This window comes from Callithrix jacchus, chromosome 17, assembly GCF_049354715.1.
Source record: "Callithrix jacchus isolate 240 chromosome 17, calJac240_pri, whole genome shotgun sequence".
Taxonomy (NCBI): domain Eukaryota; kingdom Metazoa; phylum Chordata; class Mammalia; order Primates; family Cebidae; genus Callithrix; species Callithrix jacchus.
The window spans coordinates 26,755,329-26,781,195 of NC_133518.1; the positions used below are offsets into that span (position 1 = coordinate 26,755,329).

The 25,867-nt window shown below is 38.7% G+C and overlaps 2 long non-coding RNA genes across 4 annotated transcripts in view; one reads left to right on the top strand and one right to left on the bottom strand.

Annotated features, from left to right (window-relative positions):
- Window positions 1–15: 15 nt before the first annotated feature.
- Window positions 16–8,156, top strand: LOC108588768 (uncharacterized). Its single transcript, XR_013528471.1, has 3 exons — window positions 16–78; window positions 5,646–5,777; window positions 7,993–8,156. It is a non-coding gene; the product is annotated as an uncharacterized LOC108588768 (long non-coding RNA).
- A 2,232-nt stretch (window positions 8,157–10,388) lies between these two features.
- Window positions 10,389–25,867, bottom strand: part of LOC103788748 (uncharacterized) — a 67,123-nt gene continuing 51,644 nt past the window's right edge. For all 3 annotated transcript variants that reach the window (XR_013528467.1, XR_013528468.1, XR_013528470.1), the window contains one exon: window positions 10,389–14,110. This is a non-coding gene — a long non-coding RNA (uncharacterized LOC103788748). The remainder of the gene's footprint in view (window positions 14,111–25,867) is intronic.

A 25,867-nucleotide genomic window follows, 5' to 3' on the forward strand; every position in this document is an offset into this window, starting at 1 on the left:
ACGTGACGCGCCGGCGGGTCACGCACGGCCACGCCCACGTGAGCAGCCGCGGGACGGTTGGGAAGGCGCACCGGGCAGGTGATGACAGGGCGCGCTGCAGTTCGCTTTCCCTGGGTGACCGCGCTGTCTTTTCGTTTCCTGCCCTGCTGACGCGTGCACCTATTTCATACTCTGCGCAGCTCTGCGTGGAGAAAGTGCGGGGCTCCCTCTCCGTTCCACACCAAACTCCTGATTGCTCCGACCTGCTCTGGGGTCGCCAAGACGCGCGCTGCCCTTCTCCCAGTACTGGTCTCCCCAACGTCTTTGACCACCCTTAATACCGACGAACTTGGTCGGACAACTGATGTGTCCAGCCAAGTGTCACGTACTGGGAATACAAAGTGGATTGAGGCAAACTCTCTGAGATTCCAGAGTTCAGTTAGAGAAATTGACAGAATCTAGTACTTTTAAAACTTAACATGATGAATGAATGTGGTGAGAACAGCAGCAGAAAATGGCACTGAATTCCATATAAATATCTGGGAAGGGCATTTGAAAAGGGGAGAAAAGGTGTACAGTTTAACCAGCTTGGGGCAAGGGAGTGAGAGGCGCTGAAGCTCCTTAAACTTGAAACCCAGGCTAGAATGAGTGACAATGAGCCAGTCAGGGTGCTTGTTTGAGCGGGTTGGTTGGAGGGTGGGCAGTTACGAGGGATAAGAAAGAAAAAAAGCGTGAAACAGAACTGGGTTTATATGTGTTTGTATTGAACGAGAGAGGAGGAACTCGAGTTGAAACACTAAACCGGTTTCAAAAAGAGCCATGCAAGGATTTCGAACACAGCAGCAGGACTGCAAGCTTTGTGTTTAAAAAATAAATAAATAAATAAATCAGTCTGCCAGCACAGGACCACTTCGCTTTCTGGGGACTCTCAGGCTTTACCAAGAGAATTTTGAGGGTGTCAAAGCTAGAGGCTGAAAACTGTGAGAATTACTAGGAAGATGCTACAGTCAGAATGATTAGAGATGGCGAGGGCCTAATAGCAGTAAAAAGCAGAAATGGCACAGAAGAAACCAGTAATTGCTTAGAAGGTAAAATGGGAATAACTGTAAATAATAGCCTGTGCGATCTGAGAGGAAGGACTTGAGAGTGTCTCCCAGATTTCTAGCTTGGGACCCCAGTAGAGATCAAAATTTAGGGAGAGAAGTGGGTAGGAGAGAGTGCCAAGGATCAGGTGCTGCCTTTGAGATGTCTACGCATATCTCCACTTTCACCGTCCATCATCTCTTCAGCTACAGTGGAGGAGCTCCCAATCTAATAAAACTGTCTTGCTGAGATGAGTAATAACTCCATCTTTCCAAATACACTAGTCACTTCTCTGTCATCGTGCTCGACTTGTTATTATCAACTGATGCAGTTGACAGCCCCTCCTCTTTAGCATCCTTGGCACCATACTTGCCTTGTGTTCCTCCCACTTTGCTGGCCTATCTCATTTGCTGTCTTATCTGTCAACTCCTCCTCTTTTCAAAATCTAGATATTCAATGCTGCAAGACCCAGTCCTGTGCTTTCCTCCTCTCGTCCATTCCCATAGCTTTAAATACCCTCCCTCTGCATCCAGTAGGTAGCCATGTAGGGCTGTTGATCATTTGAAATGTGGATAGTTGGAAATGAGATATGCAATATGTATAAAATACACACCAGCCTACAAAGACGTGTATGAAAAAAATAACGTCCTGATTTGAATACTGATTACATGTTGAAATATTTTGCATATATTGGGTTAAATATATATTGAAACTAATTTCACCCATTTTTACTTTTCATGTGACTGCTCAAAAATGTAAAATTACATATGTGGTTTATCCTGCATTTCTGTTTATCCGTGTGGATTTATATGCTGTTGCCTCTAAAATGCCTCCATTCCAGACTCCTTTCTTGGGCAGTAAGACTACCATTCCAACTTGCTTTTCGACATCATGTGGATGATGTGGATGACTAATAAGCATCTCAAACTTATCACATCTAAAACAGAAGACTTGAATTCTCTCACCCATGCTATACCTGTTCCTCCGTAAATGTCCCTCAGCAAAGTAAATGGGACAAGCTAGCCACAAGTCTACCAGTCATCCTTGATGGCTTACTTCATCTCCCACATCTACTTCAGTATGTCTTGTCAACTCTCCTCCAAAATATACACTAGTTGTGCATGTTCTCCATGACTACTCCTCTTACTAGAATGATATCTATCAGAAAACTGCAACAGGCTCTTTAAAATTTTTTTGTTTTGCTTATATTCTATGAGAAGTACATCTGGCATATCATTCAAACAGTACCAAACAGAATAAAGTTCAAAGCAAATCTTTTCTGTCTCCCTATACCCAGTACTCATGGGAAGTAATCATCATTACTGGATTATTTTGAATCCTTCCAGAGTTACTACGCAGAGTTATTTTTCTTCCTTTCATCCCAGCAGTATAGCCTAGAAATTGTCCTTATTCCTAAAGACAATCTTGGAAACAACCTGTTTGCCCCACCATCCCTAATCAAGCTTGTGATCAGATTTTTGGTCTTTGCAAGTATGATCAGTGAAAAATTCCTATCATACTGCAGTCTCAATTTATATTTATATTGTGTTGAGGAATATTGAACATCTTTTATGTGATTAACAGCCATTTACATTTGTTCTAGGAATTCTCCTCTTATCCTTTGCTAATTTTTCCAGATGAGTTACTGAGGTTTTTTCTTATTGATTAAATAGGCTCTTTGTTGCAGATAGGAGTTGCAAATATTTATTTTGACTCTGTTTATGGTAAATCCATACAGTTTCTAATGCCAAACTCTCTGTTTTTTTCTTTTGTAACTCCAGGGATTTGCTTCTCACAGAAGATTTTCAATAGCCTCTATCAGTCTGTCTACTTCCATTGTTGCATTTCTATTAACAATAAAAATGATCTTTTTAGTTTGGAGCTTTGATTTGTCAAAAAGTTATGAGGCAATCATCAATATCTGAACTAAAAGAAACAAAACTGGGCTGAGCACAGTGGTTCATGCCTGGAAACCCAATACTTTGGAAGGCCGAGTTGGGTGGATTGCTTGAACTCAGGAACTGGAGACCAGCCTGGGCAACATGATGAAACCTCATATCTCCAAAAACCAAAAATTAGCCAAATGTGGTGACATGCACCTGTAGTCCCAGCTGAGGTGGTAGGATCACTGGAGCCCAGAAAATAGAAGCTCCAGTGAGCCATGATTGCACCACTGTACTCCAGCCTGTGTGACATAGCGACCCTGTGAAAGAAAGAAAGAAAGAGAGAAAGAAAGAAAGAAAGAAGAGAAAGAAAGAAAGAAAGAAAGAAAGAAAGAAAGAAAGAAAGAAAAAGAAAGAAAGAAAGAAAAGAAAAAAGCAACAAAACTGGATTTACCGTATATGCTAATGACGAAAAGCTATGCTGGGTAGGCAGTCTCCCCAAACAGAGGAGGCTGCTGATGCTCTATGGAGCTTTGGGGAATATAGAGTTCAGGAATAGGTGCATTTCAAAGGGAAAAGAGTTTGCCATCATCTGTAGAAGAGTAGATATTCTGGTAAGACTGTTGTTAATTCTCCATTGAATTTATTGAAGTGAATATGTCATTGGCTGACTTTGAGAAAGAAGAGTTTTTTTCAAAACAACTTCTATTGAGGCAGTTGATTAATTGAATGGGTTTAAAACTGGTTCTAGGAGTGTGGAAACTTCCTTTAATTCTCAGGTCTTTAAAAAATTATTATAGAAATGTAAAACCTACAGAAAAAAATCAGAAAGTAATATAATGAAAAAGGTAATGCACCCACCAAACTGAGTGCCCAGGGAAGGACACAGGAAAGAGTTATTAGTCAGTGCAAACTCCCCAGTGCAGTGCCTGAGAACTTCTCCTTGGGAGCTTGCCCTTCTTAGGAATTCAGGTTACTTGGTTGCCTTGTAACCCAGCTGCATCTGATGGTTTCAGTTAAGGTTGTGACTTTGTAGTTCATCTGAGTTTTTCCCATTATTCAGAAAGGAAGGATGTTCATTGCAGCCTTTCATATCCTAAGCACAAAAGAAGTCTTTCCTCTCAATTTTAACAGCACATTAATGGTATATCACCCTTTTACTCCCAGTTTCTTAGTTGTCTCGTCTTTATGAGGTTTCGGCTTATTTGTTTTGTCATAAAAAGGGTTCTTTTTTTAGAATATAGTCAAATTTATCAATTTTTTTCTTTTATTGCATCTGGATTTTAAAACATAGTTAGAAATCCTCTCCTTGTACCCAAGTTATAGAAGAATTCACTCATTTTTTCCCTAATTACATGGTTTAATTATTTAGATTCCTGACCCATTTGGAGTTTATTCTTTTGCCTAGTATGAGATAGGGGTCAAATATTTTGTCTTTTTCTAAATGACTAACCAATTGTTAGGTACATCTTTGTCCAAGTGATTTGAGATGCCACCTTTATTGTATACTAAATTCCCATATGTATTTGGGTTTGCTTCTAAACTTTCTTTTCAGTTGTACTGGCCTGTCTTTCTTGCCATGCACCAGGACCACAGTTTTTATTTTAGAGGCTTCAGAGTATGTTTTAGTGACTGGTAGAGGTAGTCCCCTTTCATAGCCCTTGTTTTTGTTTTCCTGGATATTCTTCCATATTTTTTCATCTGAAATTAGTATCCGCTTGTCTAGCTCCATAAGAAAACTTGGTATTATCTGATGAACTTTAAAAATTAACTTAAGGAGACTTCACTTTTTAACGTTAAGTCATAGCATACAAAAAGAAGGGGTGTTCCATTTTTTCAAACTATTTTGTGTCTTTTGAGAGTGTTTACTTCATATATATTTTACACATTTCTTATTAACTTTATTATTCTTTGTTGCTTTTGTAAATGTAGTTTTCTCTCCCTTTATGTCATGCTACTGGTTATGTATGTGAAGACTGTTGATTATGTATGTTAATTGTATGTCCTGCCACCTTACTGAAGTCTTCTCTTGCTTGACTTAGTTTTGTTGTTAATTCTCTATGATTTTCCAGGTGTACTATCATACTGTCTGCAAAGACAGAGAGTTTTACTTACTCTTTTTAGTCCTTCTGCCTTCAATGGATTTTTCTTGTCTAATTGCAGTAGCTGATATCTCCAGTTCAATGTTAAATAGCGGTGAAGATAGTCTACATTCTTGCCTTGTACCTGGGAGAAATACTAAACAAACAGAAGCAAAAGGAATGCTCTTCCTTGTAGGAGAAAGCCAATCAGTAAATGTAGAAGGAATGATAGGAATAGAAAACTGCTATTTGCTAGGCATCATCATAATATTTGATCCTGGCAAGAATCATTAATAGTTGCCAAAATTAGTGGATAAAAGTTTGAAGTGTAAAGGATATATGCATAATCTCAAAGTGGCTCCTCACCAGAGATTTATTAATGACAAAGGAAAAAAATAGTGCAGAAACCTGGCCCACACACCTGAACCAAGGGATCATAGTTAATATTACCAGTATTGAGACAAAGTGACATCATGTGCCCCCAGATATGCACTGAAACTGAAAACACAAAACTGTGGTTTACTTAACAACAGCTCATGCCTAAATCTCAGCATAAGGAAACACCAAACAAACCCAAATTGAAGGATATTATACAAAATAACCGGCCTGTATTTCTCAGAGTCATCAAAAACTAAGGAACTGTCCTGATGAAAGAAGACTGCAGAGACGTGACAGCTGAATGCACCACATGATCCAGGATTTCTTTGGCTATAGAGAACCTTATTGGGATAGTTGACACAATCTAAGTTCTGTAAGTAAATAATTTGTATACTATCAGCAGTGATTTCCTGATTTTGACTATTGTACTGTGGTTATAAAAGAAGGTACTTGTTTTTAGAAAACACATACTCAGATATTTAGAAGTCAAAGAACATGTACGTAGATATAGTAGATATATATACATATATGTATATGGAGAGAGAGAATAAAACAGACGTGGTAAAATGTTGCCCTTTTAAGAGTATGAGTAGAGGGTATGTGTGAACTCTTTGTACTAGCCTTACAACTTTTCTGTAAATCTGAAACTATATCCACCACACTTTGACCTCCTGAGAGTTGTTTGCATCTTTGCATCTCAAGTATCTGGAACAGGGCCCAGCTTGAAAACGGCCTAAGTAAATCAGTGAGCCCCTTAAATCAGGAGCACATTGCACCACCTAGTGGTGTAACAAGGGAAGCTTACTGCTGTGGAAAAATCTATTCCTGTCCAAACAATGAACTTGTTCATTCTAACTGCATTGACCTATTATTAAACAAATTACACTTATTTTATAATTACCAAGTGATGGAAAAGTGAGAGCAATTCGAGGTGTAAGTATAGGCTTTATCATCTGGGACACAAGGTCACTAGATTGACCAGCCTGGTTTCACAGGTGTGGGGGTAGCTGCAGCCTCTGGAGCAAAGGTAGAAACAGAGACAGAAAAGAGAATAGGGCAACCCCGCAAAATCCCAAGTTTTGGATTCAGTCTTCATGTGCATTTACTTCCTACCACTCCTCCTGAGTGTTATGTGAGCCAAAACATTCTCTTTATCTTCACCCTTCATATTGGAAGCCAAACTGTAAACCTTTTCAGTGCCTTCTTTCATCTCCCTGGTCTACCCCCACCCCCACCTCTCCCCACCTGCAGTGCAGGTTTCTGTATGTGACAAGAGAGAAGGAGTGTCTGGTTCTGCTTGGGAGCTCAGAGCAGTGAAAACTGAGCCTGATCTCAAAGAATGAAGACGATTGGGAGCGGGGGTTGGATGGGCAAAGTACCAGCATTTCAGACAAAAGCAACATCATACCCAAAGGTCTTAGAAAGGGATTCGGACTCCCTTGACTTCTATATTAGCTTCCTCCAAGTCTACACAGAAGATGTGCAAAGAAAGCCTTTGAAGTCAGGTGCAAATAACTATGCTGATTTGAATCATGGGACTAGACATTGGTTTACTTCCATATATTGACTCATGAAAAAGTTTATAATCTCTGATTTATGTAATCACAGGAATGAAAAGTTTGTATATTATTATGTGAATGAAGTACTGATTTTAAAAGAAAAATATGTACTTTAGGAGTCTAAGGCTGTCCTTATATTTTAGAACTGAATTGCAAAACTAGTGGCCAAGAGAGTGGGAAAGCAACCACTGAGCAGTCCTGGGAGCTCATGTTCTCTCTCATAAGTGGCTGCTAACAAATGTGAACACAGTGACATAGAGAGTGGAATGACAGATGGTAGAGACTCAGAAGGGTGAAGGGGTCTGTACTGAGAAATTACTTAATGGGTACAATGTTCATTATTTGGGTGATGGATACCCTGAAAGCTTGACCACTGCATGATCTACGCATGTAGCAGCATTGCACTTGTACCCTATAAGTTTATACAAATTTAAATAAATAAATAATAGGTCTACTTGGTACATAAACATTCCATTACAAAACAAAAATTGCTTTTATTTTGAGCAACAAAAAATAATGTACAGCTGGAGCAGTGGCTCATGCCTATAATCCCAGCACTTTGGGAGGCTGAGGTAGGTGGATTACCTGAGGTCAGGAGTTGGTGACCAGCCTGACCCACATGGTGAAAACCCATTTCTATTGAAAAAAAATACAAAATTAGCCAGGTGTGCACATGCCTGTAATCCCAGTTACTTGGGTGGCTGAGGCAGGAGAATCACTTGAACACAGGAGGTGGAGGTTGCAGTGAACCAAGATCGTGCCATTGAACTCCGGCCTGGACAACAAGAGTGAAAATCCATCTAAGTAAATAAATAATAAAATAATGTGCACATAGTTGTAAATTGCATATTAAGAAGGATAAACACAAAAGATAAGAATATATTTTAAGAAAAAGCTAACTAACCTGTTGGAGGAATCGCTATGGGAAGTATATATGAGCACTCCCCTTGCAGGTTATGAATTTACTGCCTAGGGTCCAAATTCATTCTTTTCATAGACTGAGTGTTTAAAATATTTTTCCTTTGCCAGGTGGCACGATGTTTGGCTTTGTCAGTAGATGGCGACAGAGAAACGTCTCAGGAAAAAAGTATTCCTCCAGTTCTGCGGCACAGGTGAATGCTTCTGCACCAGCCTGCTGTGTTTGTTTTATTTTTAATGGAAATTTTTAAGAGCCCCACATCTTAATAAAAAAAAAATAAATGCAACAAAGATGCCTTTGAAATTCAAAGTGAGAAGAAGAAAGAGAACAAGATAAGGAAAAAAAACATAAGTCCATTGGGATAAAAGCAAGGGTAAGGGAAATGTGAGCATTACTCTACAAATCAGGATGCATTCTACAATTTGGAAAGTAGTAGGGTTTTCCCACATGATACCAACTCAGCCTTTCAGGCCAAGGAGGGACTACTAAAAATAAGACAGAAATGTAAATCAGCACACACCCACCTGAACGATCAGTGTGAAATCTTGGAGTGAATGAAATTACCAGACTCAAGCATGATTTGTCTGTGAATACTACAACATGGCAGAGTCTGTGTCTGCTTCAATTCATACACCTAGACCCAAACACATGTGTTTATTACCTGCTTTGGATCTCTTATCTATCAATCTATCCATATACACATTAAGATAAGTGACCTGACCCTCCAAATCCCCAATAGATTACATTAATAGGTAGGAACACTGGCATATGGAAGCCAAAGATAGATGTTGTACCTGGCTCAAAATGCCTTCTCCACCTACCTCCACCATTCCTGATTCACCTGAATTTCCAGTACTAAAAACTTAATGACTGGATTAGGTTAAAAAAAAAAAAAAAAACCGGCACTGATATGGATGTCAGTTGTTAAAAGTTATCTTTGTCTGCTTAACAATATGTCCTGAGGATTGCACCATCTATGTTCATACAGATTTTCCTTGTTGTTTTTCCTACACCTGCATGGTACTGCATTGTGTGTATGTATTAATACTATAGTTTCTTCAAACACCCTTCTATATTTGCATATTTAGTAAGTTACCAGTATTTTGTGATTGCAAATTATGTTGCAATAAGCAATCTTGCAAATACGTTTCTTCAGGCTAAAGTGGAATTGCTGAACCAAAGAATAAATGCATATATGGTTTTGTTAATTATTGCCAAATTTCCTTTTAAATGGCTATAGCATTTCACATTATGAAAATACCTATTTTTGGCCAGGCACAGTGGCTCATGCCTGTAATCCTAGCACTTTGGGAGACCCAGGCTGAAGGATCAAGGAGTTTGAGACTAGCCTGAGCAACATAGTGAGACCCCCTTCTCTACAAAAATAGTTTAAATTAGCAAGGCATGGCGGTATGAGCCTGTAGTCCCAACTACTTGGGAGGCTGAGGCAAGGGGATCACTTGAGCCTGGGAGCTTGAAGCTACAGTGAACCGTGATCACACCACTTCACTCCAGTCTGGATGACAAAGTGAGACTCTGTCATAATTTAAAAAGAAAAAAAACTGTTTTTCCACAGTCTGACCAAGAAATTGTATTGTTAAGCTTTTGAATTTTTGCCAGTTTAAACTGAGACATGCTGCATAGATTTCCAGAAATATCATGGAGATCTGTCTATAGTAGTGGATACATTTTTAAAGGAAGAAATCATTTGCTTTTTGCACAGATGTGTACAATTCTTAAGAGCATCTATCTTCAAATGTTCTCTTATTTGGCACTCTTCAGAGGTAGCATCTCTCTCACACAGCCAATAAAGCTGTGTGGCCAGTGGATGTCACTCAAGTGCTACTTTAAAAGATAGATTCTAGTACATCTGCTTCTATATTTCAGGACAGTAACTCTCTTTTAAAATCCACTTGATGTGTTCATTAGATAAATGAGGCAAAATATTTCCAGGGTTAAGTCCTGTTTTATTTTTGTATGAACCTGGCTTTGTAAAGCTAAAGTCCTTTTTTAAAAGCCCACTACTAATAGGGTTAGTGAAGGAGCTTTTTGAAAGGATAAAGAAAACCAATTCAGCATGTTCTGATTTAAACAAAGTGTGTGATGGTTTTGATCTGATAACTAAAATTATCTAAATTGGGAACAAAATTCATGGCTATGAGAACTAAACCAATCATGGGGCTCTTTGATATCTGTAAATATTAACAGCTTGTCATTTTTATCCTTTGATGAAATGTCCTACATAGACCCATAGAACAAGAGAAAGGCTCTACCTGCACTTCTGCGGACCCCTCTCTAGCCAAGGGCAATGTCATTTTCACTTAGAACAGTCTCCAATCATGAAACGCAAATATCTTAGCTAAGCTCTTACAGTCCTCCTAATACAACTTTCAAAAAAATGAGCTTTAAAAGAATTCTGAAAGCATTCATGCATTAAGAGAAAAAAATATGAGGGCCAGATAAAACTTAATTAGTTCATGAATTAAAGGACAGAAAATCTAAGGTATTAAACTGTACATATTTAATTTTCTTTAGTTTATTTCAAAAAGCAGGCAATTTTCAAATCAGAAAGAAAGGCTAAGTTCACAGATTACAGCTGTTATTTGTCATTATTGTCACTCATGACATTTGTTATTAAAATTAAATATCATATAAATAATATTTTAAATAGATGTTTAAACAGTAGAGTCTCAGCAGAAAAACATTAGTATACATCAAAAAAAGTTTTAAGAGTCTTAACAAAAACCACAAACATTTAATTGAGAATAACCAAACTTCCCATTCTGGTATAAGTTCACTTTTATTAAACATGAGCATGACTAATAAAACTGATGACAAAATATACACATTGAGTCATTATGTCAACAGTTAAATTTATCCTTATGATACCCTTGCCAGGGTTAGCTAAGAAACTATATCCATTCTAAATTTTTCTCTCTGCACTGTGGAAGTTCTGCCACATGTTACTACTCATTGGCACAGGCCTGTGTGGGTTGTACAGCCCTCATTCCAGTTGTAAGATGGCCCTGAGTTCTTGGTTATGCTCTTCTTCCAAGGTCACCTCAAGTGCAGTCTTCACAAGGGAGTTCCTGGAAGTCCCTCTTCCTTCCAATGTGCTTGCTTAATGTTTGTTTCTAATTGCTTATAACCATATGTCTGATCTGTTGATGTGTTTGTGAGACCCTGCGGCTACTGTTTGTTTCTAATTTGAGCATTTTACATTTTCTGGCTTTGTTTCTCTATTATAGAGGGAAGGATTCTGAAGTTTTCTCTGTGAATATTAGACTGTTTGTTAAAGGGAAGAATAAATTGTATGGATGGTAGAGGCTTGGAAGAGTTACCACATCATTTCCTTCCATTTCACTGAGTCTTCCTAGCAATCTTGAATGTAGGAGTTGCCCAGATAAATCACTCATAATTATTTGAGAGGAATAATATTTTGCCTAGAATTTTGGTAACTTTTCAAACCTGAAATTGAAAATCAGTTAAGATTTCCTAAAAGACTCATTGCCATTATAGTCTGTTGCCACACTGCAATTATTATATATCTTTCATACACATAATTTTATACTAAATGCACATAGATAGTAGTAATAGTAAACACTATTATCATCTACTGCTCTGGTTTCCTTCATTATAGTTTTGCTCTCCTAGATTTTCACATAAGTGAATTCATAGAATATGTAGTCTTTTGTGGTTGTCTTCTTTCACTTAGCAAAACTCATTTGAAATTCATCAATGAATTTCATAATGAATCTTGTATATACCAGTAGTTTGTTTTTATTGTTGAGTACGATTTCACTCAATGGGTATAGAACAATTTTCCATTCACCTGTTGATGAACACTTGAGTTTCTTCCAGTTTGGGCTACTATGAATAAAACTGCTGTCTTAGTCCTTTCAGGCTGCTATAATAAAAGACCTTAGACTGTAATTGATAAACAGCAACTTACTGCTCAGAGTTCTGGGAACTGTGAAGTTTAAAATCAAAGCACCAGCAGATTCAATATCTAGTGAGGGCTCCTTCTCTGCCTCATAGATCGCACCTTCTTGTGTCCTCACATGACAAAAGGGTGAACAGGCTCCCTCCATCCTCTTCTATAAAGGCACTAATCCCATTCATGAGCGCTCCACTCTCATGACCTAATGACCTCCTAAAAGCTATACTTCTTAATACTATTGCATTGGGCAATAGGTTTCAGCATATGAATTTGAGGAGGGATAAAAACATTCAGACTATAGCAGCTGCTAAAGCTATTCATGTACAGTCTTCTTGAGAACTTACGTGTTTATTTTTCTTGAGTTAATACCAGCGAATAGGATTACTAAATTGTGTGATTATTTTTCAAGATTGTTTTAGCTATTTAAGGTCTCTTACATTTCCATATGAATTTTAGGATCAACTTGTCAGTTTCTGTAAGTATATGTTTAACTTTTTAAGAAACTGCCAACTGCCATGGAAACTGGCTTTGGCTTTTTGCATTCCCACTAGTTGCTCTATATCCTCATCGATATTATATTGTCACCTTTTTAAAATTTTTATTTTAGCCATTCTAATAGGTATATAGTAGTATCTCATGGGAGTTTTACTTTGTATTTCTCCAATGACTGATAATGTTGGTAGTTATAAACCCTCTTTTATTCTTGAGTTTTAGTCATATGAGTCTTCTTTTTGTTGTTATTATTGTTGGTCAACCTGGATAAAACTTTGTCAATTTTGTTGATTCAAGAACCAACTTTCGGTTTTGTTGATTTTCTCTATGGTTTTTCTGTTCCCTATCCCATTTATTTACATGCTAACTTTTATTATTTCCCTCTTTCTTCTTGCTTTGGGTTTTACTTCCTGAAGATTTATTTCCTGAGACATAAAATTAGGTTATTGATAAAGTATTTTTTTCTTTTTAAGCATAGGCATTTAGAGTTACAAATTTTCCTCTAAGCATTGCTTTAGTTGCATCATATAAATGTTAGTATTCTGTTTTGTTTTTATTCATTTCAAAACATTTCCTAATTTCCCTTGTGACTTATTATTTGACCCATTCATTATTTAGAAATGTTTTCTTTAATTTCCATATATTTATGAATCCTAAATTTTCTTCTGTTATTTCTGATCAGAAGACATACTCTATATGATTTAAATCCTTTTCAGTTCATTGAGGCTTTCCTTGTGACCTACCATACAGTCTGTTGTAGAGAATGTTCCATGTGTGCTTGAGAAGAATGAGTATTCTGCTGTTGTTGGGTAGAGTATTGAATAGTTATCTGTTAGGTCTCTTTGATTTACAGTTCTGAGAGATTTTCAAGTCTTCTCATCCTTCCTGATTTTATGCCTAGCTCTTCTATCCATTATTGCAAGTAGGGTACTAAAGAATCCAATTACCTTATTGAATTATTTATCTCTCCCTTTATTTCTGTCAGTGACTCATACTACCATTCCAGAAACCTCATCTTCTATTCTTGAAGATTTTATGTTTATAATTTTAATGAAGTCCAATTAACCTTTTTTTTCTTTTATTGTTTCTGTTTTCTTATCTAAGACAGTCTTTCCTAACTTAAGGTCACAAAACTTCTCCCTTGTGCTTTGTAAGTTTTACGATTTTAGCTTCTATATTTAATTGCATGATCCAGTTAACTTTGTAGATGGTATGACTAAGGGACAAGGTTAATTTTTTTTAGACACCAGCTGCTCCTGTATCATTTGTTCGAGATACAATCTTTTCTCCCTCTGAATTGCCTTAGTACAAATGTAAAAAATTAATTGAAAATATATTTATGGGTCTATTTCTAGGCTCTCTATTGTATCCGTTGGTCTTTGTGTCAATCCTTATGCTAATACCATATTGTCTTAATTAATGTAGCTTTTTTGTCCATCTCAAAATTAGGTATATAAATTCTCCCACTTTGTTCTCCTTCCTCAAAAACTGTTTTGACTATTCTATATCCTTTGTCATGTCATATATATTTTTTTAGAATAAGCTCTTTAAATTCTACAGAGGAGGTTTACAATATATGAATATCATTAAATTCAAACTGAAATTACAGATGGGGTGGCTGAAATAATTAACTTGGAATCAAGCCTCCATCCTTTATGTAAGGTTCTGTATGTGGACTTAGTAAGAATGAAGAATCATAGTATTGTGGTATAGTGGAGGGAAAAAATCTGAAGTCCTTGCTTGGTACTTGGTTCTGACATGCCATCATTAACGTCCCTGAGTCTTGATTTCTGCCACTGTAAAATAGAATACATGATGTTATTCATTGTTTTCTGGTTACAAATGATCCCAGAATTTAGTGGTTTTAAACAATAACCAATGGAGACTATGTAGAAGAAAAGCACTGTACAACTTGGTGAGCCTTGTGAAAACATAAGGGATTATGGGATTTCAAGATGAGCCTGGCCACATGGCAAACTGCATCTCTACTAAAAATACAAAAATTAGCCAGGCATCATAGTACACGCCTGTAATCCCAACTTCCTGGGAAGCTGAGGCAGGAAAATCTTTTGAACCCAGGGGGGCGGGGGTTGCAGTGAGCTGAGATCACACCATTACACTCCCGCCTGGCTGACAAAAACATGTAAGTAACACTTTCCCTTATTCACTTGAGTTCCAAGACAGAGGAGTTAAGAGAGATGGAGATCCAATTGATAGACTAAGGCAGTACACTAAATGTGCTTATGGGCAGAAAAGACTTACACAGCATGCCTAAGCTGCTATCCTTGAAAAGACCAGCTTGCAAGGCTAGCCTTTGGCATCTGGAAATTTAGATTTTGGGGAGGATTCACTCCATTAGTAGATAAGAGTGGCTCACTGTGCCTGAAACATTTGTACAAATAATATGGTTTATGCTGACCACCTGCTTTCCTTCTGGGAGCCTGAAATTTGGGTGTGTGCTAGATAGAAAGTGCTATGTCATCACCCCCAGTGGAAACCTTCTAATGAGCTTCTCTGGTTGGCGGCATTTCATACATACTGTCACAGCTTATTGCTGGGGGAGATAAGGGTGTCCTGTGTGACTCAACTAGGATAGGACCCTTAGAAGCTTGTACCTTGTTTCCTCCAGACTTCAGTCCATGTGCCTTTTTCCTTGACTGATTTTGCTGTGTATCCTTTCTCAGTCATAAATCATAATCCTGAGTATGACTTATGCTGAGTCCTATGAGTCCTCCTAGAGAATCACTGAACCTGGGAATGGCCTTGTAGACTGACACAGCCTGCTAACATGCTCCCTAAAATAAACCAACCCCAAACAGCAGACCTCCTGTTGAGGTTATTTAAAGAGAAATTGCCTTTGTCAAACTTTTCATTTATTTTTGAAAACAAACATAAACCCACATACAGTATCTTAAGAACAGTAGCAAGAAACACATTGGCTAGTCAAAGAAAGGCAATACAAATGTGTACCTTTGGCCCATGCAGATTTCATTTTTCCATGATTCTGGGCTTACCATACACACACAAGGTGAATACAATAAATGCTCATAAATGAATACACATTTGGCACATGCAAAATAACCATGGTATATTTTCCAACATTTTTCATATTTTTTTCCTCAAATGTTTACTAAAATACTCTTAAATTAGCATTAGGGAATTTTGGTGGTTCTTTTAATCATGCTGCCAACCACCTCATAATTGAACTAGGTGCTTTTTTGTCCAAACTTGCTCTAACACTGTCGAAAGATAAATATTCATCACTCATGACCACAGACTTATAATTATAAATAATCTTGCCCTGTTAAAAAAATTACTTAAAATTTAGACTTATTTTGATTTATATTGAAGTATTTCTTGAATTAGTCAAATTCTGCCACCCTAGTTGTAACTATCCTGGTGAAACAAGCATGAGGCAGATTCCACATAAAACTAAAAAGACTTCAAGGGAATTACGCTGAGTGGAAAAAAGAAAAGTCAATCTCAAAAGGTTACACACTATGTGATTCCATTTACATAGCATTCTTGAAATAACAAAGTTATAAAGATGGAAAACAGATTCATGGTTGCTGGAGTTGGAGATGGGGAGAAGAAAGTGGATATAAAATATAAACAGAATATGATTATTAATCAGGAGTGTATACAAATGAAATCCTATATATCATTTCTTTTCCAAATATTTATCTTTATACATTTGATTCTTTTCATTTTCAACCACGTACAGTTTTCACCTTGAAGGTGACCTTGATGAGTCAAAATATAATATCTTTAATACATGAGTTAAATCTAAGATGATGTTCAAATGGACTGCAGGTAACTGTTTATGTCAATAACAAATACAATAGATTACTTTTAAAATCCATACTTTGGACTTCTTATTACAGATGCAATTGCTGACTTACCATAAATCAATGTGCTTAAAGTGCCATATGATGTCAAATATTTAGCTTAACAACAGAAACTATAAAACATGTTTTATAGGTGCTGTAAAATTCTGGGGCTTGAGGTCCTGCTTTTTTGCATTACTCTGATCCATCAAGTTCCCTGGAAATTCTAGATACTCAATATACTTGGGAATCGAAAATTGGCTTTCAGAATTTTACTCATTTAGGTTATTATGACCTCCAGGACAGCATCCTCTGTTTCCTAATGTGAGGAGAGCACAAGGAGAGAAGCACAGGCTAGTACAGGACCAACAGAGAGCTTAAAAACTTTATATCCTTTCTAATTCTCTTCTGTCAATAACCCATCCTGCTGTGTCTGGTCACCCAACAAAAAAGAAATGGGTCCCTTTAACACCTGAAAAGAAACTAATTGATAAGGCAAGATGGTAGTCATTTTTTATCTTAAAATATTTGTCTCTCATTTGGAAACATTCATCCCACAAACCGACTTACTGCTCTGAGTTAAGCACTGTTCTGTGGTTCAGAAATGGACAACACAGGATAGAGGCAATGAGGACATAAAAATGGAGAGAAGTGGGCAGATGTGAGGGGTCTGTAGGAGATGGAGGCGATCATATAAGATGATGGAAAAGGATGAGAAAAAGAGAGGAGGTGAAGATAACACCCAGCTTCTTGGCTTGACAGCTGAGTAGATGGTGGTGCTGTTTCCTGAGATGGAGTATGGAGAAGAGCCAGGGGCAGGGAGAAAGGGCAGATACATTGAATTTGAGACATCAGTGGGTCTTCTAAGTGGAAATTTCCAGTAGCAATTGGTTATATGGATATGGAGCTCAAGACTAGAAGGTAAATTTTAGAAGTTAATTGTGCTAAACATGACTGATTTCTTACCACAAATCATAACATTCCAAAATATTACTTTCTTGCTACCAAAACTTACTAAAGGATTAAAATACCATAAACTAATTTTCCTGGTCCTTGCAGTCAGGACCTGTGACCTGATTCTGAGAAAACAGCTTCGTAGAAGTCTGATAAGGAGGTTTTGAAATGCTCTCCTTCCTGATGAAAAGAACTGTGAAGAGGAAAGTGCTATTTTTTTTTCCATCTCGGACATAGTTGTGTGAAGTGTGATGCCTGGAGTTATGACAGCCATCTTGCAATCATGAGAAGATAAGGCTGTGGGTGAACACCGACATACCAAGAATGGTTGCATTAAAAGATGAAAGGAGCCTGGGTCTTGAATATCAACACTGAACACTTCATCAGTTCTCAAACAGCCCTGCCTCTGGACTCTTGTCATGTGAGATTACTAATATCCTCATTATTTAAGCTACATTAGTAGTTGGATTTCTTGTCACGTGTAGCTGAAAATATCCTAATACATCAACAAATAAATGAGTAAATAATAAAATTTTTAATTAAAAAGAAAAATTGAGCTCTATACATATTGTATGCATGTACCAAAAATATCACTTGTACTCTATAAATATATACAACTGTTACAGATCCATTTTTTAAACATACAAATTTGAACCTTTTTTTCTATTTATGTTTCTGCCAGCAGGAAGTCCAAATCGAACTCTCTTTGTGTCTATTTGCGTCTGTTTTTTAAATAACCTGATTAAATTAAACCTTATGAGAATTTTTTTTTAAAAAAGAAAGAAAGAAATGACTAAATAGAAAATGGAATTAGAGGGTACAAACCTCGGAAAAGAGATCCAAAAGACTGAATGTAACTAGAAATGGCAGGAGAGACAAAAGATATATTCTGAGGAGAAACAGAAAGGGTGACAGCAAACATGCCAGAACATGTGAAGGTGATATTCCACAGGAGGTGGGTAAGGGTAAGCTAGAAGGAGTTGGGAATATCAGGTTTAGAAACACATAAGTAAAAAATCCTCCTCTAAAATAAAAAAGAGGCAGGGCACGGTGGCTCACACTTGTAATCCCAGCACTATGGGAGGCTGAGGCAAGTGGATCATTCAAGATCAGGAGTTCAAGACCAGTCTGGCCAACATAGTAAAACCCCCTCTCTACCAAAAATACAAAAATTAGCCAGGCATGGTAGTACTTGCCTGTAATCCCAGCTACTCGGGAGGCTGAAGCACAAGAATCACTTGAACCTAGGAGGCGGAGGTTGCAGTGAGCCAAGATGGCGCCACTATATGCTAGTCTGGGTGACAGAGTGAGACCCTGTCTCAAAAAATAAATAAAATTAAAAAGCCAGGAAAAGGAAAGATGACAGAATAGGTATCAGATAATACCAATTTATTTTACTAAAATCATCCAAAGGATTACAGAAAATTAAGCAATTAAATAGTGAGGCTTAATTTTGACTTCAGAATGTCAATAGCATGACTTCTTCTCACAGGATAGAAGTATCTGTAAGTGTAATAAAATTGATAAACTTGGCTACATTTGGAGCCAAGGAATTTTTACTATACAGTATTTAGAATAACTGACAGTTATTTCTACAGTATTTAGAAATAACTAATTATTTCTCTTTTCCATTGTTGAAAATGCAGCCCCTTCCATTATAAAATCATGTATCTCATGGATACCTTCATATAATGTGATTCTCCATGTCTATTTATCTCTATTTATCCTTCCAGCCCATTCATTGCTAAGCTCAAACCATCTACTGTTCACCTGTGCACTTGGAGAATCTGTTACTTTTCCTCTTCAATTGATGGAACCCAGAACTAAAGGAAGCCAGAGATTCGCACTGAAGAAATGGAAACAGACAGTAATGAAGCCTATTCTATTTTACTCCTTAGTGTTAATCAAAAAATAGTTTGTTAATCAAAAAAAAGTAAGACAAAAGGAATAAACCCAAATGTATTAGTAGAAATAAACCCAAATGTATTAGTCATTAATATAAGTTAACTAAATAACCCAAGTAAAAAGCCAAGACTGTAATACTGGTTAAAAATACATGTTGCTTACAACAACCACATTTTAAACATAAGAAATAGATTGAATATGGGACGACAGAAATATAGTCAACATGTAAATGTTCACTACAAGGGAGCTGAGGTAGTTATCCTAATATCAGACAGAGGGGACTGGAAGGCAAGAAGTGTTCTCAAACATAAAGAGGGGTACTTTATTATGATCAGGACTCAATCCAACAGAAAGATATCACAGTCCTAAATCCTAACACACTCAATAACATAGCTTCAAAATTCAAAAAGTAAGAAATTGACAGATCTAAATTCCACTGAGGTTGGGAAGCCAACGCGGGTGGATCACTTGAGGTCAGGAGTTTGAGACCAGCCTGGCCAACATGGTGAAATCTGTCTCTACTGAAGTTACAAAAAAAAAAAATTAACTGGGCTTGGTGGCGCATGCCTGTAATCCCAGCTTGCCAGGAGGCTGAAGCAGGAGAATCACTTGAATCTGGGAGGCAGAGGTTGCAGTGAGCTGAAATCGTGCCATTTCACTCCAGCCTGGGCAACAGAGCAACACTCCATCTCAAAAATAAATAAATAAATTCCACTGAGAGAAGTCACTGATAGAATTCAAGATAAGTCTGAAGAGTGAAACCCTATTAATTCTGAACTCATTATCACACAGCTCCCGAAATGTGAATCCTGATCAGTGTTAAGTTGTCTCAGGGACTCAAATGGGGGCACCAGTTTGATGGGTAGCCTTGTCTGGCCCACTAAATCTCTTGCTCAGTGAGATCTCTAGAAAATATCTCCAGCACTTCATTTAAAGCCTTATGTGTATATTATATCCTTTTTTTTATTGCATTTTAGGTTTTGGGGTACATGTGCAGAACATGCAAGATAGTTGCATAGGTACACACATGGCAGTGTGTTTTGCTGCCTTCCTCCCCTCCACCCATATTTGGCATTTCTCCCCAGGCTAACCCTCCCCAGCTCCCCTCCCCCTGCTGTCCCTCCCCCATTCCCCTCAATAGACCCCAGTGTGTAGTACTCCCTTCCCTGTGTCCATGTGTTCTCATTTTTCAGCACCCGCCTAAGAGTGAGAATATGCGGTATTATACCCTTAAGTAAGAAATGATGCAGCCCATCTGCATTTTTCTAAATGAATTCCAATCAGGGTCAGCAGGACACCAGGGCCCTGTCCCAGACTTGGGATCTACCAGCTCCTGTTCTTGTCAAAAAATAAACATATCTGGCAGTTGCATCTTGGAACCTGGCAGCTCAGTAGTCCTCATCAGAAACTTAGGACAGCAAAGTGCTCCAGGATTATGGTCCAAAGGGTCATAAACATGTAGAAAATTTTAAAACACTGGTTTCCTCCCCAGCAAGGAGCACGTCACTCAGTTCAGCTGTGTCATCAGTAATGTCTACTCCAAAGACTACTGTTTCAAGAGGACCATTTCTCTTTCTCTATTCTGTCTGCACAGCAGGCCAGTGCCTGCCCCCACAACACTCACAGCCCACTCTCAAATCTCAGGCCATAATCTCTGCATTAGACTCACTTTCTTTAGAAACAGATCACTCTAGGCTGGGTGCAGTGGTTCACACCTATAATCCCAGAACTTTGGGAGGCCGAGACAGGAGGATCACAAGGTCAGGCGTTTGAGACCAGCCTGGCTGACATGGTGAAACCCCATCTCTACTAAAAAAAAAAAAATACAAAAAAATCAGCTGAGCATGGTGGCGTGCACCTGTAATCCCAGCTACTCAGGAGGCTGAGGCAGGAGAATCTCTTGAAAACCCGGGAACGGAGGTTGCGGTGAGCTGAAATAGTGCCACTGTACTCCAGCCTGGGTGACAGAACGAGACTCTATCACACACACAAAAAAAAAGAAAAAAGAAAGAAAGAAACAGATCACTCTGCTACATTTGCTCAGCTTTAACCTTCAATTTCAAGTTTGCTTCAGAACCCAAAACCCAGCAATATGCAGTGACTGTCTTTTCTTCTACTGCAAGCTTTGTCATCTAATTTATACCACAGGAAGAAAATAGACAGGTCAAGTTTGGTTACTCTCAAATTTTCTAATTATCTTTAAGACTGCTGTGGGTGATTGAGGGACTCTGGAATGTCATGGGACATTCATACATGTAATAGCTTACTGTAAGTTACCAGTTGTGAAATATATCACTTTCTTATTCTTAACATTTTCTTTTATTAAAAAGAAAGAGTCAACAAATTTAGCACTTGATGGGTTCCCTTAAATGTGAATAGCCAGCTACCTTTAGAAATCTAAAAGTAAAATGAAACTAATCAAATAGTTAGTGGTTTCTCTACTGGTGTTGGCCAAATTGGAAGAGACAGAGGACCTAGAAATTCATATCCTTCAATTCTTGAATAGGAGAAATTAAAGAAATATAGCTATCATTTAATCCAGCTTCTGTCTCTTACAATAGTGAATTGAGTGGCTTGTGTAAACCAAATGTTCTAGACCTCAGAAGCTCTAGACACACAAATCAGGCCCCACTTCCAGTCTGTAACACAGCCCCAGCCTGTAATGCTCCAACTTAGTTGGTCAAAAGAACTTAGTATTTTATCAGATTCTTCCCCCTCCCACCCAACCCGCCAAATATCTCCAGGGAACCCAGAATGTTCACAATCCACACACCCTCCTGACAGCCACAACTGCCCCCAAGCCTGTCCTGCAGTCTTCCCACACTTCCCCAGGCCCCTCTCCCCAGCCCTGGCCTCTTTCCACTTCCTGGGTTCCTCTTGTGCTGCTTCTCTCAGACCGAGACACAAACCCAACCAGAGTTGTGTGGGAAGATCCCAAGGCCCTTCCTAATGCCACCCTGGAGGGTACTGGGATGCATGGGGGTGGTCATGCCCCTGCCTCTTGTTCCTTATATCACTTCTTTCCCTGGTGAACATGATCCTTTTTTCCCTTTAGTCCCCAAACCCCCCTGTACAAATTCGCCAGATATGGCGGGCTGTCCATGAAGTTTTCAGGTTACACAGAGGAAGTAGAGCCAACCCACCAGAGAACAACCTTGAGGTAGAATAGGGTCTGAAGGCAGGGAACCTAAGGCTGTTTCACACTGACTTGATAGAATTGAAAGGAAAATCCTAACTTTGCACACCTAAGTAACAAAAGGACCAGAGGCTATACTCCCTTTGCAAACCCCACCTTCTCTGCAGGGCAGATGGGAAATTGAAAGTACCTCTGATTGGTGCCAAGCAACCAATCAGATGTTTGCATAGGAGTGCAACTTGGTAACTTCACTTCAGCCTCTGATTGGTTGCTGTCCACAGCCAATCAGACTCATTGCAGGCCAAGTCTTCGTTTGCACAGAAGTGCAACTTTGTAACTTCACTTTAGCATCTGATGCTAGTGAATCTTAGGAGTTTGCATAGGAGTGTGACCTTTGTAATTTCAGTTCAGCCTCTAAGTGGAAAGCCACCAATCAGACTGATTGCAGGCCACCACTTCATTTACATTGGGTAAACACCAGGTGGCCAGTAGGAAACCTCTAGGAGGTATTTGGACCTCAGAAGATTCTGTATCAGGGCTCTTGAGTCCCTATGCTCAGGCCGCCCTCATAGAGTGTACTTTCACTTTCAATAAATCTCTGCTTTTGTTGCTTCATTCTTTCCTTGCTTTATGTGTTTTGCCCAATTCTTAATTATTTGTTCAAGATGTCAAGAACCTGGACACCCTCCACCAGTAACAACTTGAAACTGAAAACTAGTAATCATTGTTCTTAAAAGGTCCTTGGCCATCCAAGCCCTGGGGGTTTTCTGCTGTCAGTCCTGACCTCAGACTCATCCCACTACCACTCCCTGGGTCCTCCCCATCCCTCTGCTTCTGTCTCCATTTCTTCTCCTTTCCCAGGCTCTTTACCCCTCTCCAGAGCTACCCTGACATTTGTTTCATCTTCTTTTATTATACTGCATGGTTCAGCAATCTGAGTGTTACTGTCTCCTGCTCATCCTCACCTGTCTCCAAAAAGAACCAAAAACAAAAACCAATAGAGGCCCTTCAAGATACTCCAAAAACTTAAGAAAACAATTTTAATGCTATAAGACCCCAGAAAAATGATGCTCAACTCCTAGAAGACAAAAGCAGTAGTTTTTAATTTAAATAGCACTTTTCTCCTGGAAACGTGTACCATCTGGTTCTTGTCACACTATTGTGCTCCTTAACTCATTTCACTCAAAATTTCCAGCACCATGTATGAGGGACCCTGGTTACTCCTCACACATGCAGTTTCATAGCCACAGGAGACATGCGCGTGGGTGGGCAGAAGTGGAAGTTGTTTATGAGCATGGAGTTCTGAGAAATGAACGCATTGATGTTGGGATTTGAAATCTGATTTATCTCTTTGATGATCATGGGAGGAAATTTTATTATAACAATATTATTTGCTGGCATATGCATGGATGTCTGAACTCAGATGATAAAAAACAGAGGATTTTGAGCATTTTTGGGTAGGAAAAAACAAATTATACAATTAAAGATTTCTTACATGACCTAGAAAATGAAAGGGGAAGAAAATACACTAGAAGAAAGGAAAGTGGAGGAGGATCACATTACGCCTTCACACTTAATTAGAAGAACTTTCAACCAAAACACATAATTGGGTAACAAATACCAGGTAATTTTCTTTGATGGAATTTTTTTCACTTCATTTTCGTTGAACTGAAAAACATAATTTTTAAATATGGAAAATAACATTTTATGACTGAGTATTATCTTCAATGAATCTGGGTCAGCGGCTCATTTCAAGTTTTCAGTGCCTAGAGGATGATAATACTTAGTACTGTTTGCTGGTGATTTACAACACTCTGGCTTAAGAGCAGGAATATACATATTAAAAATCATGCTCTGCCTGAATCCAACAAGCAGATGCCCCACCTTCTTTTAAGGAAGAAAATGACAATAAAGAAAGGATAATAGAGTTCAAAGACTCTCAAATAGCATTTCCTAATGCTTACAAGTGCTAATATTGAGTAACAAAGCACCATTTCTATAAAGCTGGCCTTCCGCCACTCCCTCATGTGGTGGAAAGAAATCATTTTACTTTCCCATAATTCTATTACTTATGGGAAAGCAAGTTGACTTTGCCCAGCATTGATGCAAAAAGCATGACGCAGAGGTCAAGCCTGTAGTACTGCTGCTCACGAGAGCAGAAAGAGAAAACTTATTGGCACAATAGCAACCAAGTGTTCAATCTAAATGTTCTGTTTCTCGAGCTCCCAGGTAACTTAGCTTCACATTCTTTCCTTGTACAGGTCAACTCCATTTAGGCAGTATATAAGTATATAGAATGAGAGGCCAAAATCCCACATCTATGTAAGCAAAACTATCTCCCCCACCCCCACTGCCAATTCATAAAAATAACACCTGCCAGATTGAAACAGAATGCTATAAAGTCACCTTGACGAGATCAGTGGTTTTCAAGCCAAGAAAATTTGAATGTATGAAACCCCTTGAATGTATGTAAAAAGAATGTGTCACCCAGGGAATAACTGGCCAGTCACAGAAGCATGGAAAAGAAAAGGAAGACAACAGGGGACAGTGTTCATAAGGAGATGCAGGATGCTTTTTCAGAAACTTGGATTTGAAAGGAAAACAGGCAATATTAAAAAGGAACTTTTGGTCAATGGATAGAAGTGGATTAAATTAGGAGCTGTTTGCGCCTTATATTCTAAGGGGAAGGAAGCAATAGAAAGAGCAGTTGAAAATGTAAGGAAGAGAGGGAAGAACTGATGTTGGTGAGGGTGCATATTTAGAACACTGGCTGGGAAGAGTCCGCTGTGGGAGTCACACTGCTAATAAAAGTCCGGGACCTGGGGATTTTGGACCCAGGTGCAAATTGTGGTCTTGCCACCTTCTAGCAGAGGGACCTTGTCACCCTGATGGTGAAGAACAAGCATATAACAGAAGAAAGGGAGGATGAGAACTGAGAGTCTGTGATAAGAGAGCTGCATTTATCAGCAGTGCAGGAAGTCTGGCTCTTGACATGGTTCTTGGTGAGCTCAACGTTGCTGGCTGCTGGAAGAGTAGAGGAGATCTTCAGCCTCAGAAATACCACTGGCCTCTGATGGAAGAGACTTTTATAGATGGTCTCAGGGCCTAATGAATGCTGAACAATTCATCCATCCTTTCAGTGAACATGACAGACGCCTCTCACTTAGTTAGACATTTTGGGAGACAGAGGTAAAAATTACAGCTAAACGAGCTCACAGCCCTATACTAGAGATGAACAGGAACCAGTATGTGACAGTTTGGACTAATAAACCCAACAAAAGAGGGACATACAGGACATTGTGGGATCCCTAAAGGGAGCACCTTGTGCAGAGGTAGAAGGATGGGAATGAATGACAGGTGGTGGATTACAGGAAGAGAGGGAAGCACTGTGGGAGTCTCTGCAGAGTGTTCACAGCAGGTGTGAGGCTTACTGTGCAGAAACCAACAGGGGCAGGTGAGAAATGCTGACCCCGAGGGACAAGCAGGCTCATGTCAGGGTGCTACAAAAATCCCCTCCTCTTTACTCTTTCCTGCACCCCAGACCCCAATTCTTACACTTGGTTGTCTCCCCAGTGGCCTGGCCTGTACCCTGAATGCTCCCAATTCAGTATCTTCTAACACTAGTCAAAAATGACCCCTTCCCTTCAGCTAGCCATTAGAATTGAAATGAATTCCCACCACCATGTGAAAATCTAATTATCCTACTGTTCCCACGGCACCAGCCTTTGAGT